This window comes from Rutidosis leptorrhynchoides, chromosome 7, assembly GCF_046630445.1.
Source record: "Rutidosis leptorrhynchoides isolate AG116_Rl617_1_P2 chromosome 7, CSIRO_AGI_Rlap_v1, whole genome shotgun sequence".
NCBI lineage: Eukaryota > Viridiplantae > Streptophyta > Magnoliopsida > Asterales > Asteraceae > Rutidosis > Rutidosis leptorrhynchoides.
Genome location: NC_092339.1, coordinates 135,768,046 through 135,786,060, shown reverse-complemented (window position 1 = coordinate 135,786,060; position 18,015 = coordinate 135,768,046).

Genomic DNA, 18,015 nt, shown 5'->3' with positions numbered 1-18,015 from the left:
ATGATAATTTCGGTGGTTTGATGTGATAATTCATCATAGAATACGAATGAATATAATTCATGAATGTAGTGATCTTTAGGAAGATAACACCTGCTAAAGCTTTACTTGAATTCTGGTATGTTAATTTCAGAATGTGTAATTAAATTTGTATGAAAATGATTGTGTATCACAGTGAAGGCAGTGAGTATAATTAATGATTTATGAATCGAAATTGAAGAATGTACAGTGTATTTATGTGAGATGTAAATATTTCTCGGGTATTACCTACCCGTTAAAATATTTTCACAATTAACAGTTTTTACAATCTTTATGAAGATATACGTTCATATATGTATTCTTCAGATATAATCATGGATTTAATGAGTTAATATATATTAAACTCATTTGATTTGCGGTTTGGAACGAGAGTAAATAATCTCCAAAATCTTAGAGATTTCATAATTGTTGCGAAATATTTCGCTAATGAAGTTATGAATCAATACATTCATCGTTATACTTGATTTATTATGAAATGGAGTTTATTGTGCTAAAACAGTGATTAACAATTGTTAAGTCATTAGCGAAGGGTGTACATCATAGCATATTAGTGATATGAATTAACCAAGTAGTACATACTAGTTGAGATTCTCACGTAATTGCTTAGTACGACAAGATTTATTATTGTTCCAAATCATATATATATATATAAGGTATACATATATAATTCTTCACGAAGAATGAGTCAATACATCTTAACTCTTTATTGCTAATATTCCTTGGTATCTATGGGGCGTATCATGTTGATGTTTGAGGTACTGAGTGTGTTGGTGAGGCGGGGGATGCGAATGTTGTTGTTGATGAAGCTGATGCTGTTAGTGGTGATGTTGATGGTACTGGTGGTGATGCTGGTTATGCTGCTGGTGCTGCTGCTGGTGTTCATAGGTTTCGCACCAGATTTTCCAGAGCCACTACTCGAGCGCGAAGCTCGTTGACTTCTTCTATTATTCCGGGATGATTGGTGGTTGGAACAAGGGGGTGAATAAGATCTAGAATCTTCGATATTATATATTCGTGACGGGATACCCTGGAAAGAAGAGAGAAAATGGTGTTTCAGACTGGTTCGCCGGTAAGTGCTTCAGGTTCTTCGCCAAGAGGTGAATTCGGTTGGTGAAAGGGATCTCCTTCTTCTTGTCTCCATTGATTGAGTCAGCTACGAACCCATCCCCAATTCATCTAGAATAGATGACGGCTGATTGGTTCGTTTGTTCCGGTTACGCTGCCGTGGGAGCTTGAAGAGTTTGAGAAATTCATATTACATGTTTGGAATAGGGTTTGATATGAAATGGGTATTGAATACCGAATGATATATTCGTCTCCTTGAATACGTATTTATAGCAAAAAGATTTCCGTAATTTACGGAGGAAATTTAGGATAAGTGGTAGACAAAGTTTATAGACATGATAATATATGATAAGATATGATGTGTCATCCATTTATGTAATAATGGTGGTATGACGTGTTGAGATTTGTAACCAGATATTGATTAAAGAATTTCAATTCGTATACTGTGATAACCCAATAATATTTTCCGGTTCGTAAACCGATGCATAAAGGCATAAGATACGTGAGTGTTTGAAGTAGTAGCAGGAGCTTGTGGACGAACTGTTATCTTCGATAACATATAGAAGTTTGATAAACTTGATAGGTCATAAGTTTGAAAAAAAAATTAAGTGGAATAAAGATGAATATGATATAAACGAAACACTTTATTTTATTAAGAACAAGGCTTTAAACAAGCCTTCTTATTACACGATTCAGGGATAGAAATAGTTTAAGGCCTAGCCTTTGCATAGATAGAAAATAACTAGGAAATATTAAGATTGAAGTAGTCTTCATATTTCTTCTTCTCGTCCTCAACCTCCTTCATAAACTTCTCAAACTTGTCATTCTTCTCCTTTTGTTCCTCATAAAGATACTCGATGTTATCATAAAGATTGGAAACATCATTGTTGATTACATGGTACTTGTGGTCCCTTATAGAAAGTTGATTATTCACGCAGTTTTCCTCCATCTTCAATCTAAGGTCAACATCTTCTCTTAGGTAGGAGAGAGATTGCTTCCCCCATTGGGTATTTCTATCACCTTCATACTTCACCAACTTTATCTCTTTCTTTAGTTCAGCATTTTCCTCTATGAGCTTCTTGATCACTAGGTCTTTTTCCTTCATTTGAAAATCGATCCTTGCAATATGGCGAATTAGGTCATCGGTAGTTTTTCGCAGATTCATGAGCTCATACTTGGCATCAACTTCATCGTAGAAAGGAGATCGGGATCTTTTCTTTGACGGCCCAGTTTCTTCAAGACATTTCCTCTTGTCTTTATTCCTCGGGGTTGGATAGTATTCAGGAGACCCATGTAACTTTAGAGTAGTATTTGGGCTATAATTTGGTGAGGGAGGACCACCAAAGCCATAAGGTGGACTTTGGACTGGTCTTTCTGTGGAAGACCTTTCAGTATCTTTTTCGGTTGGCTTGAAAAGATTCATTTTGGTCGTTTGATGATAATTAGACATCCTAACATTAGGAAGGAGATTTTGATCAGTTTTAGGATAGGATTGTAAGACATATGTTTTAAGATTACAAGGCAATCCTAAGTGCTTTAAAGTCTAAGGCAGGAAAGGTTATAGTTTCCTAGATTGCTAAGGCACCCTAGCTAACAAGTAAGGCACACATAAAAATGCAATCCTGATTCTCTATAACAGCCTGGTTATGCTCTGATACCAATCTGTAACGTCCTCCCAATAGGGTCTGGAAGGAACGTCACTAATATCAAAACATACCAACACATTATAATAAATGAGAACAATACTAAATGATGAATTTAACTTTAATGAGTATGCAGCGGAAAATGAAATATCGTTACAATGACAGGAATAACAATATCATAAATGTTCACATGCAGAAGTAATAAATGCGATATATCTTGATCCTATGTCCAAGTAGCATCACATAAGCAGTAAGTATAAGAGCTTGAATCAAACAGTACCTGAGACAAAACATGCTAAAGTGTCAACCAAAAAGGTTGAGTGAAGTTCATAGGTTTAACAAAAATTTTGTCGTTGTTTTAGACCACAAGATTTAGTTTGTAAAGTTGATCTCCCGCAGGATCAAAAAGTTATGCCAATGCGTGATATTTAGACTAAACGTTCAAGTTTTTGCCCCATGACAAGTTGTGTCTGTCCTTGTCGGTTTAATTTCATTATTAAGTAATACAATGACTTGGTCAAATGTATCGGGGACGTTACTCCCGATAGGCCTACCCCCAATAATTAAGCATGCCGCAGCAATTAAAAATATCACTGTAGGGACTTAGTCGGACATAGCCGGGTATAGCATAGTTTAACAGTTTGGTACTTGTGTCTAACGTGTAAAAAGTAAAAACAGCATGTGTCTCACCCTAAGTAAAAGTAAGTAAGTTTGCTAGCAATAAAGAGGGGCTATGAATTCACCTTAGTAAGTAGAGAGAGAGTTATTCCTCGGAATAAAGAGTTGAACGAGTGAGCAGAAAAGTCAACCTATTGACATTTAAGAGTAGTTAAGTGTTTTGCCCTTGTTTAAGTTTAAGTATGTGTTTATTTTACTAAGTTTCTATTCCTAGTAAGTTACTATTTTTATAAAGTTTCCATTTTTAGAAAGTTTCTTATTTTACTAAGTTTCTATGACTAGAGAGTTTCTACTTTTATCAGTGTTTTCCATTTTAGGATACTTGCCGTATTAGATAAGCTTCCAATCACCCCTTTCCCTTCGAATGGCTAATTTAGATCTAGGGGCTTGAGCTGTAGGACCCTTTAAATCGGAAATCCAAACCCTCTGCCTAGAATCTCATAGAAACCATTCGTCAAGAAAGTTCGAAGATCTATACATCTCTAATACATATCCCAAAATGTTTTTATGTTACAATATAAGTAGTAGGTTATAGGTGCTAGTAATAGTAATAGTGTATACATATTATTTATTTTATTTTTAATTGCACATAATTTATATTATTATTTACATGTTTCGGTAAAAATAATAACTGAAGTAAAAAGTAAAAAGTAAAAAGTAAAAAAAATAAAAAGTAAGAAAAGAATACTTACTAGTAGTAATTCTTCAAAGAGAGAATGAGAGAAATTTTGGTGTGAGTTTGAATGAGAAATGAGGGGTATTTATACTTGAAAAAAATTAGGTAAAAAGAATAAAATAATTAAAAGAAAAAGAAATATTTAATTCTTAATGGGATTTTAAAATTAAAAAGTATTAAATGTTAGGTCATGGGATAATGCACAAAATAAAATATTAAAAGTAGTTTTTCCATTAAAATTTTTAATTAAAATGTAATTTATTTATTTATTTATTTATTTATTTTTTATTTATTTTAAGGATTTTTTTTTATTTAAATAAACAAATTTATTTAATGTTTTTCCAAGAATATTTGTCAATAATATTTTATTTTTATTTTTTTTATTTTTGTTTTATTTAATTAATAAATACAAATTTTGCATAAAAATAATAAATAATTTGGTATTTTGTATTTTTAATAATAATTATGATTTTAATTATTAAACTATAGTTTTAGTAAGTTTGTAAATATTATTACATTTATATATAATTGGATTTATTATATAGTTAAATATATAATACATTAACTAAATAATAAAAGTGATACAAAGTTTATATACTTAGTTTAATTATGTCAAATTATATAAATGAATAATATATTATTTATTTAAGCGTACATTGTTGACTAAAAATTACTATTCGGTCAATATTTAATTGTATATAACAACCCTTAATACATATAGTCAGACATATAACCCTAGGGTTAATTCAGTAATTTAGAAGTTGAAAAGTGAGGGTTGTTACAGTGGCACCTTAACACCTCGGCACATCACCCCGAGTGGCATCTTAACACCTCGATGCAACACTCATTATTTTACGGAGTGGTGTCTTAACACCTCGACACTACACTCCTAGGTGGCATCTTAACACCTCGATGCTACACCCGAGTGGCATCTTAACACCTCGATGCTACACCCTTCACGTGAAACATGGTGTCTTAACACCTCGACACTACACCTTTCATGCTACAACAAATAGATACATTATATACATACGCATATAATTATTCCACTCACCTTAACAATTAGATGACGATTTGAACCTCCACAAGCTTCAAAGCAAAGTACCTAATATAATAAGTACTTGATCAACACACAAGCTAAGTGGACTCAATACTAACACTTACACATGAGCATTTAATGACTTAATGTATTAAATCGCCCATTTATACCAAAACCGCCCAATTAAAGTCAAGACCACCACTAATCACTTAAAAGCTAGTGATTAAGGTCCAATAACACCAACTAATACATAATTAGGGTAATTCATACCCATCTTTCCAAACTAGGTCAATTTATTACCCAAATAACTATTTTAAAACAACACACCCATTTCGGGTCATCCACTAACTAACCAACACCCATTTACTAAATAACTAGGTGTGTTAGCAATTAACTAACCAATTAGGGTTCATAAACATCATTTAATACTTTGAAACCCTAGACTAGTCACCGATTAGTATTCAAGACTCAATTTTACCCAAGAACACCCAAAATCACCAATAATGGGTTTTGTGTTCATCATTTACTCAAACCCTAACCCTTACACTAAATCAAAGTAAGGAAAATAAAATTAGAACATACCACAACTACCACAACGAAGCTAGAGATAAGATGAACGACTTTAATGCTTGAACTTTAACCCAAAACAAGCTCCTTCCTCTTGGATTTAAGCTTTCTCTCTCAAAAATCACAATCTCTCTCTAGAATTAAAGTTAAAGTGATAAGGTTGTTGATAATGGAGTAATGGTGCTCCACAAACTGACCTATCTGTCTTTAACCCGTCCATAAGTGAATTTACCAAAATGCCCATCAAAATATCTGATTTAAAAAGCTGGAACCCGGCTACAGTAAGGGTGCGCAGCGCGCTCCCTTTAGTGTGCGCAGCGCGCACTAGGCTCAGCTCACTCAGTGACTTCTGTTTAACTGTACAACATCAACCACACTCTATGTAACATATTTACACTGCTGTACAAACTGATTTGGGTCTTACAACTCTCCCCCACTTAGATTGGATCACGTCCTCGTGATCCGCACCAAATACTTGAAGTTAAGCACTCTACCTTGAACATTTCCGTCTCCAATGCGGAATTACACTTGTAGCAATCACTCATCCGGGTTCTCACTTCGTACACTAACGCATCATAATACAACAACCGTACTTCACACTTCCATTCGATCAAAATTCTCACCACTCACTCGGAAATACACCGCGAAAACATCATAATATATCTTTCCAAAAGCCATAGCACTCCATCATTTCACGATATCGGGTAACCAACCCACGAGACCCAATAACTACAACCGTTTGCTCTTACGTTGAGTATCCAAACTCGTACCCTACACTCCACAATCGTCCTAAAAGTAGTACAATCCACCGACAATCATTGTCGTCACGCCTATAAATCATGGAATATTCGGGAATCATCCCGACACTTTTCAAAAATCTCTCGTATCCCTCTATCGGGAACTTCGCCATACCGTCTCACGTCGCTAACTACCTTCGCAATTAACTCCAAAGTCCAACTTGGGGCTTTTTCGAAGACCATCGAAGCTTTCCTTTCCTAAATGAGCGACACCCGTTCGCTCATCAAGTCTACTAGATAGGAACTTTTCCGCATTCTCCGGCGTTGGTCATACTAAATTATCCTTCCAAGGACTCGCTATAAGATATTCGAACCTCGGTCTTTCAAATCATTTGAGTGTCAACGCTCGCTAAACATCACACTATACCACCGTTGTAAATTCGAGTTTCTCACCGGTACCCAAAATCAAAGCAATCACATCATCGAGGTCAAAAGTTACACTAGTAGGTATAAGGAGGCACCTGACGTTGTGTTATCCAACTCCGATTACTAACACCGAGTCTCCCAGACTCGACCCTTACGGGGTCTACTCCTGATGTCACACGTCACCTAACTACACGCGGTCACACAAATCTAACGAACCTTATGGCTCGACACCCATGACTTCCTAGCGGCACCTGTTAGTCACTAACCACCTAGGCCGCATAGCTAGTCTACTTATATTCCATCTCAACACTAAGGAGGCGCTTGGAACACCAAGGCTTACACCTTTCGAACTTGGTCCTAACCATTAACCCGGTTACCTACATACATAAGGATAGTTAACCACCAAGACTCTACTCGCACACGAACGCGATTAACGGAAATGCCTCTAGAACGGCACACCGCGTACACCCCCAAAATCATAAAAGAAAAGAGTGGCCGTCAAGAGCGTACAACACTCGCCACACAATCACAAAACCGCCATTGAAATCGAATCGTCAATTAATCATTAATTCGAAGATTATTCCAATAACTAAATGCACACTTGCACGCATTCCGAAACGTGCAATACACACAACATCCGAAGTCTATAATGATCACTTAGAATACGCGAAGTCGTCACGTATTCTTCCAACTTCTCTAGGTAATCATTCTCTAAGAGTCAACATTAATAACCAAATTGTCACCCGCAATTTACTAAAGTCCACAAGTCCGAGTACAAAGTTTGCTCAATCCCTTATATCGGGAAGAACTTAACCGATCTCGTGCCAAGATATCAATCCCCTAGCGTACCCTTACCAAGTACAATGCTAAAAACCACCAAGTCTCAACCTAATGTCAACAACCCAAAAGATGAAGGCCAAGTAAAAATGAATCCTTACGGATAACACCTTCCACCTAACAACCCTCTTAGTACGCATACACGGCTAATAGGCATCTACCACAAGTATTTGATCAGAACACGGCTATTGTATCACTAGTCACACAACATGGTCCTCATGACCGAACCACCGGCGTATACAACCAGTAGTTTTCAATACTAACAATAAGAAGGTTATTCAATACAAAACTCAAGGTGTACAAAAACGGCTATAGTGATATATCCGTAGTGCGCAAAAATAGCTATTGCAACACTACCAACAATATGTGTGTGAAACACGGCTACCGCACTATTAATACCAATGTGTGAGTAAAACCGACTATTACTCACAACCATGTGCACAAAACGGCTATGTGCACAATTCCTACGGGCAATTAAAATCGTAAATATACAAGTAACGGTTCTTCCCGAGAGCCGCTTGCCATCCATCACAACCAAGGGTGGTAACGAAGAGTTAATCCTTCCGGATATCCCTCATCACCTATCACAAGTCAAACGCGGTCAACAGAGAGATGACCCCAAATAAACACATATATCTAATTTCCTCGTAGTACACAAAATGGCTATTTTGTAACTACTACCCAAAGTATACGACAATGAGGCATCGTACCCTTTCTCAAATCTCATTACGCTTCCTCGGTAGGAATATAAATCCTAATAAAGTCGACATAATTTCTTTGATGTAACACTACCAACTTCCCAACGTAGAACCTCGTTCCTAAATCAAATCGTCAAGATTACAAAGTCAAACGATTTCGCCATTTACCGTCGTACACGACCATACTTGGCGTCGGTCCCTCTTCCTGAATTCTCGAGAGCTCAATTCGATAATAATAAATACTAACGTCTACCGTCACCCGATTGCGCCACTAAAGTGATGACACAATGTCCACATAACACGTATCCTTTTAGAACGAAATCACCGCTACCCGCAAGGTAGACTTTTCCAACTATCAAATCCTTTCTACCCGTTACAACTACGAAAGCATCCGGTCAACGATACACACATGCTCTCAAGGGTTTCACCCACTTCACTACAAACGCGAACACGTGCTCATAACCTAACGCCAAAGTTCGTTCTCATAGCTTAGTGGATTCATTTACCCTATCACTAAGAAATGCTTGGTTGCACCAAGTCTTACGCCCTCGTCCGTCAATACAAATGTCATCATAGGGTGTTTCCATTACGATTGTCACCAGCATCAATACTACGTATTACCACTATGCATTCGTCCCCAGGGCTCGTTTCCATGAGTCAACGACTCAGGCGCTACCCTGGTGCACTATCATCAAAACCATCAACAAACCGAATCTTCACCGAGTTCACTTGAGTCTAAATAGATCTCGAAGCAAAGTTTAAGTCCCTAATACATACACGAATCCATCGGCACAAATAAACAATAATAAGGCATATTTGTACCAAAGACGAAAATACCCGAAACATCATCGTTGGACCCTTGCGCTCCACTGATCATCAGATAGTCACGCTCTAACCTCCTAACCCGATCTACAAATGATTCGGAACACTCCGACTTATGGTGTCCCTTCTTTTGGCAAATAAAGCACTTGATCGTGCTTAAAGGTACACTCGTACAATCCCGTGGAAAATGACCTCGTCCTCCACACCGAAAGCACGTAGGCCCATAACTTGTCTTACTCCTCTTCTTCACTTTTTCAACACCTCCGGGCGTACTTCTCGCCCTTTTACTAGGAGCACCTCTTGATTCTAACTTTCTCTTACCCAAAGAGTGATCAGCAAATTTTGAAGCATGAGATACAATCCCCATAGTTGCTCCTTCGTCACCATCACCTTGAGGTTTAGGAAACCTCTTTTCTAACTCTTCCTTCACGACCTTAGGCACTCGGTCTCGAACCATCTCGGTCACTATTCCCTCAAACAACTCTTGGAGAACTTGCTTAACCTTGTTGGCGAAAATCAAGATATAGCGTTCGAACTCCGCCTCAATCCTTAATGTTAACTCATCCTTCCCCTCATGAATAGGCGCGTCCGTTCCAGTTCCATCTTCCGTCTTCATTCTAAAGAATGCATATAGATTAAACAACGAAACGAAAAGGAACGACATACATATACCACACCGCCCCATCTTGGTTGATACTCATCGTACATTGCTTGTTTGACACGTCTTGAACCCGTAACAATGGTAGCTAATCATTGTTACGCGAGCACGTCGCATTAACTTGCTAGTACAACGTCTATCTCGCTTGATGATTGCTAAAACAACACAAAACGATTAGTGCAAGGTTAGTTCACATAGACCTAAGCACTAACCAAATCCCCGATCCGACCCGTCTCCTACAAGTCCCGCAAAAAGCGCATACATATTAAAGTCTAAGTCTAGGCACCTATCTCAAGTCGCCTAAATCCCTTAGACCATGCTCTAATACCACTTGTAACAACCCAACCCGATAACCGACCATAAACAGTCCCAAAAAAAAAATTTAAAAGCTGCTGGAGAGGGGAGTGCGCGGCGCGCATCCCCTGTAGTGCGCGGCGCGCACAGAGCACTCCAGCTTCTGTCCGAACTGTTTTTAACACACAAAAAGATGGACCACTTCCCGACATTTTTAGACCGAACGCTTTTCACAACAAACTTATATATGTAAAACTAACACGAATCAAACATAAAAATGATGTTTTACAAGCAGGGCCCACACGACCCAAAATACAAGTTTAATACAAGTTTAGAGTTTCGACCACCAAAAAGTTTAAGTTCCAAACTACACAATGAGCATGGCGTTTGGGATTAAACTACCCAACTACCGGTCAAACTCCAAGAGCTACTAAAGCCAAAAGCGTCCCCTAGCATCAAGCGGGATCTCTAGTCCAATACGATGCCCTTACCCTTGTCCAAAACCGAACCTATAAAATGGTAAACAACGAGAGGGTAAGCAAAGCTTAGTGAATGCAATAATTATACGAATACATATATAATTATACCTACTTGCATACACTTACACAAACCGAAAACATGCTAGCAACACAATTAGCTTATCGTCACATTAACAAGCTATAATCTCCAATACCACAAGTTAGCAACAACCGCATAATAATATAACTCGAAATGATATAATATGCTTACAACAGAAGTAACCATGGTCGACCAATAGTACAAGGGAACGGCGCTCGCGAAAACGCCATCGGTGTTTATAACATCCATTAGGGCACTTAACACCTCGCACCACTAACCCCTAGGGTGGCACCTTAACACCTCGGCACATCACCCCGAGTGGTATCTTAACACCTCGATGAAACACTCATTATTTTACGGAGTGGTGTCTTAACACCTCGACACTACACTCCTAGGTGGCATCTTAACACCTCGATGCTACACCTGAGTGGCATCTTAACACCTAGATGCTACACCCTTCACGTGAAACGTGGTGTCTTAACACCTCGACACTACACCGTTCACGCTACAACAAATAGATACATTATATACATACGCATATAATTATTCCACTCACCTTAACAATTAGATGACGATTTCAACCTCCACAAGCTTCAAAGCAAAGTACCTAATATAATAAGTACTTGATCAACACACAAGCTAAGTGGACTCAATACTAACACTTACACATGAGCATTTAATGACTTAATGTATTAAATCGCCCATTTATACCAAAACCGCCCAATTAAAGTCAAGACCACCACTAATCACTTAAAAGCTAGTGATTAAGGTCCAACAACACCAACTAATACATAATTAGGGTAATTCATACCCATCTTTCCAAACTAGGTCAATTTATTACCCAAACAACCATTTTAAGACAACACACCCATTTCGGGTCATCCACTAACTAACCAACACCCATTTACTAAATAACTAGGTGTGTTAGCAATTAACTCACCAATTAGGGTTCATAAACATCATTTAATACTTTGAAACCCTAGACTAGTCACTAATTAGTATTCAAGACTCAATTTTACCCAAGAACACCCAAAATCACCAATAATGGGTTTTGTGTTCATCATTTACTCAAACCCTAACCCTTACACTAAATCAAAGTAAGGAAAATAAAATTAGAACATACCATAACTACCACAACGAAGCTAGAGATAAGATGAACAACTTTAATGCTTGAACTTTAACCCAAAACAAGCTCCTTCCTCTTGGATTTAAGCTTTCTCTCTCAAAAATCACAATCTCTCTCTAGAATTAAAGTTAAAGTGATAAGGTTGTTGATAATGGAGTAATGGTGCTCCACAAACTGACCTATCTGTCTTTAACCTGTCCATAAGTGAATTTACCAAAATGCCCATCAAAATATCTGATTTAAAAAGCTGGAACCCGGCTACAGTAAGGGTGCGCGGCGCGCTCCCTTTAGTGTGCGTGGCGCGCACTAGGCTCAGCTCACTCAGTGACTTCTGTTTAACTGCACAACATCACCCACACTCTATGTAACATATTTACACTGCTGTACAAACTGATTTGGGTCTTACAACAGCGTGTTGTAACGTCGTCAAAGGGACGAGGGTTACGTAATGACCAACAGTCTCGTAATAACCTAAAAACCTCATTTCTTACCCCAATTACCGACTCCGTCACTTGTGGGAACGTTTTATTTAATAGTTGTAGCCCGATGTTCTTTTTCTCACTTTGGTGAGAAGCGAACATTACTAACCCGTAAACATAGCATGCTTCTTTATGTTGCATGTTAACCGCTTTTTCTAAATCATGAAGTCCTATATTCGGATACATTGAGTCAAAATAATTTCTTAACCCGTTGCGTAAAATAGCATTTGGGTTCCCCGCAATATATGCGTCAAAGTAAACACATCGTAACTTATGGGTTTCCCAATGTGATATCCCCCATCTTTCAAACGAAAGTCTCTTATAAACCAAGACATTCTTGGAACGTTCTTCGAATGTCTTACAAACTGATTTCACCGTAAATAGTTGTGCCGAAGAATTCTGACCGACTCTAGACAAGATTTCATCAATCATGTCTCCGGGTAGGTCTCTTAAAATATTAGGTTGTCTATCCATTTTGTGTTTTTATACTGTAAAATAGACAAGAGTTAGATTCATAAAAAAAAATACTTATTAATACAAGCAATTTTTACATATATCATAAAGCATAAGCACACTATATTACATATATTACACCACACGAATACAACTATCTTATTCTGACTCGCTCGTTTCTTCTTCTTCGGTTTTAGTTCGTTTTGCCAAGTTTCTAGGGATATATGATGTTCCCCTAATACGAGCTGTCGTTTTCCACAACGGTTTAGAAAAACCTGGTGGTTTAGAGGTTCCCGGGTCATTGTTACAACTTAAGGGCTTTGGGGGTTGACGATACATATAAAGTTCATCGGGGTTGGAATTAGATTTCTCTATTTTTATGCCCTTTCCCTTATTATTTTCTTTTGCCTTTTTAAATTCATTTGGGGTAATTTCTATAACATCATCGGAATTCTCGTCGGAATCCGATTCATCGGAGAATTGGTAATCCTCCCAATATTTTGCTTCCTTGGCGGAAACACCATTGACCATAATTAACCTTGGTCGGTTGGTTGAGGATTTTCTTTTACTTAACCGTTTTATTACTTCCCCCACCGGTTCGATTTCCTCCTCCGGTTCCTCCTCTTCCGGTTCTGATTCTTCTTCCGGTTCTGATTCTTCTTCCGGTTCCTCTTCGGAAACTTGTGAATCAGTCCAATATATATTCGACTCTTCGTTATTATTAGGTAAGTCAATGGGATTTGTGCTAGAGGTATACATCTATCACACAATATCAAACATGTTAAGAGATTAATATATCACATAATATATACATGTTAATAATATATATGTTTCCAACAAAAATGTTAAGCAATCATTTTTAAAGAAAACACGGTCGAAGTCCAGACTCACTAATGCATCCTAACAAACTCGATAAGACACACTAATGCAAATTTTCTGGTTCTCTAAGACCAACGCTCGGATACCAACTGAAATGTCCTGTTCTTATTGATTAAAAATGTTCCATATTAATTGATTTTGTTGCGAGGTTTTGACCTCTATATGAGACGTTTTTCAAAGACTACATTCATTTTTAAAACAAACCATAACCTTTATTTCATAAATAAAGGTTTAAAAAGCTTTACGTAGATTATCAAATAATGATAATCTAAAATATCCTGTTTACACACGACCATTACATAATGGTTTATATACAAATATGTTACATCGAAATCAGTTTCTTGAATGCAGTTTTTACACAATATCATACAAACATGGACTCCAAATCTTGTCCTTATTTTAGTATGTAACAGCGGAAGCTCTTAGTATTCACCTGAGAATAAACATGCTTTAAACGTCAACAAAAATTTTGGTGAGTTATAGGTTTAACCTCTATATATCAAATCGTAACAATAGACCACAAGATTTCATATTTCAATACACATCCCATACATAGAGATAAAAATCATTCATATGGTGAACACCTGGTAACCGACATTAACAAGATGCATATATAAGAATATCCCCATCATTCCGGGACACCCTTCGGATATGATATAAATTTCGAAGTACTAAAGCATCCGGTACTTTGGATGGGGCTTGTTGGGCCCAATAGATCTATCTTTAGGATTCGCGTCAATTAGGATGTCTGTTCCCTAATTCTTAGATTACCAGACTTAATAAAAAGGGGCATATTCAATTTCGATAATTCAACCATAGAATGTAGTTTCACGTACTTGTATCTATTTTGTAAATCATTTATAAAACCTGCATGTATTCTCATCCCAAAAATATTAGATTTTAAAAGTGGGACTATAACTCACTTTCACAGATTTTTACTTCGTCGGGAAGTAAGACTTGGCCACTGGTTGATTCACGAATCTATAACAATATATACATATATATCAAAGTATGTTCAAAATATATTTACAACACTTTTAATATATTTTGATGTTTTTAGTTTATTAAGTCAGCTGTCCTCGTTAGTAACCTACAACTAGTTGTCCACAGTTAGATGTACAGAAATAAATCGATAAATATTATCTTGAATCAATCCACGACCCAGTGTATACGTATCTCAGTATTGATCACAACTCAAACTATATATATTTTGGAATCAACCTCAACCCTGTATAGCTAACTCCAACATTCACATATAGAGTGTCTATGGTTGTTCCGAAATATATATAGATGTGTCGACATGATAGGTCGAAACATTGTATACGTGTCTATGGTATCTCAAGATTACATAATATACAATACAAGTTGATTAAGTTATGGTTGGAATAGATTTGTTACCAATTTTCACGTAGCTAAAATGAGAAAAATTATCCAATCTTGTTTTACCCATAACTTCTTCATTTTAAATCCGTTTTGAGTGAATCAAATTGCTATGGTTTCATATTGAACTATATTTTATGAATCTAAATAGAAAAAGTATAGGTTTATAGTCAGAAAAATAAGTTACAAGTCGTTTTTGTAAAGGTAGTCATTTCAGTCGAAAGAACGACGTCTAGATGACCATTTTAGAAAACATACTTCCACTTTGCGTTTAACTATAATTTTTGGATATAGTTTCATGTTCATGATAAAAATTATTTTCCCAGAATAACAACTTTTAAATCAAAGTTTATCATAGTTTTTAATTAACTAACCCAAAACAGCCCGCGATGTTACTACGAAGGCGTAAATCAGATTTTACGGTGTTTTTCGTGTTTCCAGGTTTTAAATCATTAATTTAGCATATCATATAGATATATAACATGTGTTTAGTTGATTTTAAAAGTCAAGTTAGAAGGATTAACTTTTATTTGCGAACAAGTTTAGAATTAACTAAACTATGTTCTAGTGATTACAAGTTTAAACCTTCGAATAAGATAGCTTTATATGTATGAATCGAATGATGTTATGAACATCATTACTACCTCAAGTTCCTTGGATAAACCTACTATAAATGAGAAAAATAGATTTAGCTTCAAAGGATCCTTGGATGGCTTGAAAGTTCTTGAAGCAGAATCATGACACGAAAACAATTTCAAGTAAGATTTTCACTCGAAATAAGATTGTTATAGTTATAGAAATTGAATTAAAGTTTGAATGTGATTATTACCTTGTATTAGAAAGATAACCTACTGTAAGTAACAAAGGTTTCTTGATCTTGGATGATTACTTGCAATGGATTTAGAAAACTTGGAAGTAAACTTGCAATCTTGGAAGTATTCTTGATTTTATGAAACTAGAACTTTTGGAATTTATGAAGAACACTTAGAACTTGAAGATAGAACTTGAGAGAGATCAATTAGATGAAGAAAATTTAAGAATGAAAGTGTTTGTAGGTGTTTTTGGTCGTTGGTGTATGGATTAGATATAAAGGATATGTAATTTTGTTTTCATGTAAATAAGTCATGAATGATTACTCATATTTTTGTAATTTTATGAGATATTTCATGCTAGTTGCCAAATGATGGTTCCCACATGTGTTAGGTGACTCACATGGGCTGCTAAGAGCTGATCATTGGAGTGTATATACCAATAGTACATACATCTAAAAGCTGTGTATTGTATGAGTACGAATACGGGTGCATACGAGTAGAATTGTTGATGAAACTGAACGAGGATGTAATTGTAAGCATTTTTATTAAGTAGAAGTATTTTGATAAGTGTCTTGAAGTCTTTCAAAAGTGTATGAATACATATTAAAACACTACATGTATATACATTTTAACTGAGTCGTTAAGTCATCGTTAGTCGTTACATGTAAGTGTTGTTTTGAAACCTTTAGGTTAACGATCTTGTTAAGTGTTGTTAACCCAATGTTTATAATATCAAATGAGATTTTAAATTATTATATTATCATGATATTATGATGTATAAATATCTCTTAATATGATATATATATATATATACATTAAATGTCGTTATAATGATAATCGTTACATATATGTCTCGTTTCAAAATCATTAAGTTAGTAGTCTTGTTTTTACATATGTTATTCATTGTTAATATACTTAATGATATGTTTACTTATCATAATATCATGTTAACTATATATATATATATCCATATATATGTCATCATATAGTTTTTACAAGTCTTAACGTTCGTGAATCACCGGTCAACTTAGGTGGTCAATTGTCTATATGAAACATATTTCAATTAATCAAGTCTTAACAAGTTTGATTGCTTAACATGTTGGAAACACTTAATCATGTAAATAACAATTTCATTTAATATATATATAAACATGGAAAAGTTTGGGTCACTACAGTATCCTATCGTATACGCGCATAAAGGCATAATATTCGCATGAAATTAGCATTAGGAACACTGGAACAACAGTTTTGTGAAACTATCCGTCCAGCGTTCTCCGCTGTGCAGGCTACTTCCGTCATGCATAAGCCCTGAAGGCCGCCTAGCGCTTAAGTCCTGGCCAGAGAGCGTCACATTCAGCATAAATTTTAGATCACAAATAACATCACATATCATCATCTGACACGTGTCCCCGAACCATCCGATGGATCTATCATTATAAATAGACCCCTTGGGTCGTTATTTTACACATTCAGACACTCTGACAACTTGTGAGCAGAGGCTTCACCTTTCTCTCTCACATAGTACTTTCTCTCACTAGAAGTCATCCGGCTAGTAGCTCAGCACTCATCAGACAAAAGATTGATTAAGCCACCTCACAAGTTCCTATACTTGTGAACCGGGTCTACAGGGATTATTTCCCGAGAGTAAACATCAATCGGCAACACTCCCCCACTTTTAGCTAGATACTTCTAGTATTGTGTTAATACACTAAGCCTTACCTTATAAGGAAATAGGTGTTAACAATGGCTCCATCCACTAATGTCAAGAACAAGCGGAACGGAAAAGGAACAAAAACAACTAAAGTCCCATCCACGGGCGTCCTCGAAACATTCAACAATTCGTCAACCGAAGGCGTGGCACTTTATCCGCTAATGCCTGAAAAATGCACTTGTTCAACCACCGGAGAGCAAAATAGAAGAAATGGTAGCTGAAACTGCAGAAAGGCTTAAAAATTTGGCCACTAGTCCAGGGAAAGGGCCAGTATTGAAGAAACAGCAACCAAGAGTGTAGACAGGCTTCGCAATTTCATTACCAATCCAGAGAAGTGACCATTGATGCAGCCACGACGATGTGGACCATTTACATCTTTTCGACGCACGACGGATGGTAAAAATAAGCAAATCATGAAGATGATAATGAATTCAGAATACG